Genomic DNA, 5,847 nt, shown 5'->3' with positions numbered 1-5,847 from the left:
GACGAGTCAAGGTTTTGTCTCACCAGGGGTGATGGTCTGATTCGCATTCATCGTCGAAGGAATGAGTGTTATACCACGGGTGTTACACGATTTGGAGGAGGAGGGTCAGTCATGGTCTGGGGCGGTGTGTCACAGCATCATCGGACTGAGCTTGTTGTCATTGCAGGCAATCTCAATGTTGTGCGTTACAGGGAAGACACCCTCCTCCCTCATGTGATACCCTTCCTGCAGGCCCATCCTGACATGACCCTCCAGCATGATAATGCCACCAGCCATACTGCTCGTTCTATACGTGATTTCCTGCAAGACAGGAATGTCAGTGTTCTGCCATGGCCAGCGAAGAGCCTGGATCTCAATTCCATTGAGCACGTCTGTGACCTGTTGGATCAGAGGGTGAGCGCTAGTGCCATTCCCCCTGAGAAATGTCCTGGAACTTGCAGGTGCCTTGGTGGAAGAGTGGGGTAACATCTCACAGCAAGAACTGGCAAATCTGGTACAGTCCATGAGGAGGAGATGCACTGCAGCACTTAATGCAGCTGGTGGCCACACTACATACTGGCTGTTACTTTTGATTTGGACCCCCCCCCTTTGTTCAGGGACACATTATTCCATTTATGTTAGTCACATGTCTGTGGAACCTGTTCAGTTTATGTCTCAGTTGTTGAATCTTGTTATGTTCATACAAATATTTACACATGTTAAGTTTGCTGAAAATTAACGCAGTTGACAGTGAGAGGACATTTCTTTTTTTGCTGAGTTTACATTACTGCCTATGTCGAAAAGGGAAAAACAAATTCCCGGAGACTCTCCCAACAGGACAGACATGCCAGAACATTGCGATTCAAAACCAAAGTTTGCAGGCAATACCTTTGCAGTTATTTTAGTTAATGTAGTTGATGCAAACTAGCCACTTGCGAAATGCACTTATTAAAAATAACCATCTTTCTAGCTATTGTTTTGTATTTTATTGAAGCTGTTAAAGTAGTGAAGTAGGTTGTGACATAGTTGCACTATGCCAAAAGAGTCCATCATTAAAACCAGACTCTAGTCACTCTGTTGCCTATGGTTAGGTTTTCGAGACTAAGCAGCCATCGCTCTGTATATAGGACAAACCCAGAGGAGGGAGGGAGAGGGTGTTAACACTCCCGGTATCATCTGTGTATCTCACCTTAGTGAGTCCCAGACAGTATTTCTGCTCAACTTGAGATGGTCAAAAGCAGAAAGAGGAATAAATGAAGAGGGAGAGAGAGAGAATTAACAGCAGCCTCGAAGAAGCAGAAGCAAGAACATTAGAGTTGATCACACACTCATATTCTTTCTCCGCTCATATGCCCTCTGAGTCTCTCAGCAGAGACCATAGAGAGGAGTGTCTGTCTGCTGACTGCAGCAGGGTTCTCTAGTCTCTCTCTCTTCATGTCATCATAGCTGTGTACTCACTCTGAAGCAGCAGAGACAAACGAGGAAGTAGAGCAGGATGGAAGACATCTCAGACCAGCTGAAGAAAAGAGGTACTTCACACAGCAGCAGATGCACAGCGGAACAGCACAGATCTCAGACCAGTCCAAAACAGCTGTAAACCAGATGACAGCAGGTGGCACAGAGGACAGACAGCCTATCTCTCTTAGAACCCAGTGTGAAACAGGGAAGAAAAGGAGAACTGTTGTAACCCACTCCAACCCTGCTTCTCGGGCTGAGCCTTGGCACACCCTCCCTGGGTACAGCGGGAGGACCTCCCCCTGAAGACCTGAGCCATGGAGGACACACTCAACCGTAGCTGCACCACCTTACCCCAGGTGTTTGGTCGGCAAGGGCAACTCATGCAAGCCAGTGAGTATCAACCTCCACATGAAAACATAGAAGTCGTTCACCAATTCTATATCGCGGTGTGATTTATTTCACTGTTTGGTTACATTACACCAACGTTTTGGTTGTGATGCCTTCATCAACCCCCCTACACTTTCGCTCAGCTTCACTCAGGTCTGACTGACTTGTTTTTGAGTTTACAATGGGGCCACACTTGAACATTAGAAAAAGTCTCAGCATCAGTCAATTAAAATCGTTGACGTAGTGTCACGTGAATTCCTCATCAGCCTCATCAGGCATTTCTAAAAATAGGTAAACTCAGCCAACAGAGGCATACATGTAAACCTCCAAATTCAAGGTTTGACCTATTTTAAGAAATGCCTGATGAGGCTGACATTGGTTTGTGGAAAAAATGTTTGAGATCTTTGTTATTATTGCTGATGAGGAAGGAATTTATTAGAGGAAATAATCACTGCCAACTGGTAAGGTTAGCATAGGGCTAACGTGTGCCAATGTTATCTGATGGGATCAGCTACAATGTAGCATTCTATCACCTGCATTGCTTCTACACCTGCATTGCTTGCTGTTTGGGGTTTTAGGCTGGGTTTCTGTACAGCACTTTGAGATATCAGCTGATGTACGAAGGGCTATATAAATAAATTTGATTTGATTTGATTTATCATGTGACACTACGTCAACAATTTTAATTGACCAATACTGAAACTTAATCTTGAACTTAAACTCTTTCTAATTTTTGCAAGTATGGCCCCCATGTGTTTATATGTGTTTTGTCCAGATTGAAGCTATTCAAAATCACTGAAATGAGTGTTTCTTGGTGGGAGTTGATGGGATTATTTTAAGTAAACTATGAAGTAATTTATTTTTGTCAATTATGTTGAATGTTTAATTTACTGGACCTGCACTGTATGGAATAGCTGATGAGAAATCAATGGAGATGCTAATGAGTCTGTGCTGTTTTTTGTGTGTGTTTTTTTGTATATTCTGTGGCAACTCTTATTTTTTTCCGTTTTTTAAACAACTAATTGATTCAATTATTATAATTTTGTCCATTTTTTAATGTGAACTCAATACACCGTTTTATGTAGAGATAAATCAGATCAAGCCTGAGCTGTGCGATGTAATAGGGAGTTGAAGTTTCAAACAGTCCAATATTCTACATAGTCTATTGCCAAAAACGTAGTAACTAACTACAATGACCATAATCAATTTCCTGCGTGCCTAATTGTCCGGTAGGTGTGGAGCACTGAGCTATAATAAGAAATGTGTTGAACAGAGGCTGAGAGAAGAGAGAAAACAAATGGAGAGGGATAGAAAGCAGTTGCTTTGCGAGGTATCTCTATCTGAAAATACATGATCTATGTGATTCATAGTTGGTATTCTAAGATGAGATGATGATGTCTTTGAATGAAATAATAAAGTAATTAAATAAAACAAATATTTTATTAAAGTAAAGTAATGTGAATTAATTAACATTAATAAGTGATGCAGTAATGAGAAGACACTACCAATAATTGTATTTTATACTTTTATTCATTGTTTTATTCTGTGTTGTTACAGCCTTCAACCCACATAATGCATAGTGCATTTATTGCCCCCCCCCAAAAAAATCTAAACCAAAATCGAACACCCTGAATATTTTTTAACAATGAACCGAAACCGAACTCAAAAAATGATCAACACTATTACTTAGTGACATACATAAGGGATATGGTATTGGAATATGCTGTGGAATGCAACAACATTATGGGGCAACATGGTACCCAGAAGCTTTATTATTGAATGCTAAGTCCTCTTTCGCTTACACTAATTAGTGGGATTTAGTTGAAACCTTTTCTTGTTGTAATTTTGTTATGCATTCAAAAACAACTCAACTCCACAGTCATTTAAAATGACAAAATGTTTGTCTCTCTTTACACGAAAATATATACAATTGGCTTTTTTTCAAAACTGTTACGCTATCATCTTAAAACATGTACTGTAAACCTGGCAAACATCAGATGGCAAATTGTCTTGTTTTTGTTCCATCACTTTAATGGGTGATGACAAAATATGACAAAATATGACAAGATACCAAAAGTGATCAAACACTGGTACAGAGCTAATTAACCTTAGAGAACATGAAAGCCCCCCCCCCCCCCAAATCATAATTTTAACCTCCCAAAAAAAAACTCAGGATTTTTTTCTACATCCTCCCCCAGAATATAAAACTGTATCAGTCATGGCACACTGTGTATAAGTGCTATTGAAGATTGAAAGACAAAATAAACGGAATATCCAATAAAAACCTATTTTACCTCGGCCATTTACCAAGCTCAAGAAGGTCAAATAATAATAATAACAACAACAACAACAACGACAACCTCATCAATACATCAAAAAAGTTGTCAAAAATGTCAATATTATGTAATAAGATATGATAAGATCCATAAAAAGGTTTCAGGTCAAAAGTATTTAGGAGGGATAGGTCATCTCTAACCTTGTGGTATACCAAGTACTTATTTTTGTATCAGTAGCTGGAACTCAAGTTTGGACCTGTACAAGACCTTCAAAGCCAACAATAATAAAGCAGATTCACTGCAGATTGATAATTCAGTTGGATTTTTACATGAACTTGTGAGTTTTGTTCATGATTTTCAAGTAGCATCAATATTTTTTAAATATTGACTAAAATGGAATCCAAGAGGTAGGATTAAAGTCAATGCTATACGGGGTGCTCTAGATTCAACTTGAAAGAGGGAGGCCGAAGGTAAAGGTAAGGTAAAAGAGATGAATACATACATACATACATACATACATACATACATACATACATACATACATACATACATACATACATACATACATACATACATACATACATACATACATACATACATACATACCATAATTGTATGTTCAACTCATGAGTTTGATGACTCTTTTAACTATTTCATAACTGGAGAAATATGTCATATGTAATATTCCATGACAGTTATTGTACGTTATTGTACACAGTATATCTAGGGACACATGAAAAGGTAATACACACACAAGAGATGCAAACAGATCAGAGAAAGAGAGATCCCATATAGCATAATACATCTGTTAAACCAGGGAGAACAACTGGCAATGCTGCGTGCTCTCATTGTGCGAAAAGCCTTCACGATAAATGTTCTCCTTTCTACTGTTGCAGAAGCAGGCCTTGTGCACAGGGACTTTTGTTCCATGATGGGTGACAGCTAAAGAGGAAAACACTAATTACTGTGGATTACCTCACCAGGCATCTGTCAAAGTAAGTGTGGGGGACACTAAAAATATTAAAAACATCTTATTTAAACAGTTTGCCTCGATCCTCATCTCACTCTTGCTCTCTACAGGTGCAACCTTACAGACATGTAAGCAAAGTATTCAAAGACCATAGATAGAGCAAAGAGAGACTCAAATCACAAACTACACAGCGAATGACAGTGTCACACTCACTATCACAGCCAAGACACTCAGGCTCTACTGCACCAAACACTCATCAATGAGTGATAGGAGAGAGGCATTAGAAACGAGCAATGCAGTTTGGCATGAGTTTGACTTAGGTTCGATTCCAACTCTGATGAGGAGAGGCAAGCAATAAGGGAAATTCACATTTTTTTTCTTATAACAAAAGAGCAGAGGACTAATGAAAACAGAATACAATACAACTAAGTGATACACCAACAGTCTATTGAAATTAACAGCATGTTCCGTATAAATATGACAGTCCCAGGTTGTGTCAAAGTGAGAGAATGTAGTTCAATTTAAAATAAGACAGATTTCTTTGCTCATTTTCATCTAGACTTGATTTGCTGTTGCTAATTTCAGTTAGGAAAATTATCTCATATAAATGATCAGATTGCATTAGGAAACAACACACAAAATATAAATTTACACAGCTGCAGCTACAGTGGCAAGAAAAAGTATGTGAACCTTTTGGAAATACCTGGATTTCTGCATAAATTGCATAAATTGTATCTGATATTCATCTAGGTCCCAACAACAGACAAACACAGTCTG

Source organism: Oncorhynchus keta, chromosome 27, assembly GCF_023373465.1.
Source record: "Oncorhynchus keta strain PuntledgeMale-10-30-2019 chromosome 27, Oket_V2, whole genome shotgun sequence".
NCBI classification, from domain to species: domain Eukaryota; kingdom Metazoa; phylum Chordata; class Actinopteri; order Salmoniformes; family Salmonidae; genus Oncorhynchus; species Oncorhynchus keta.
This window is presented reverse-complemented; position numbering follows the sequence as displayed.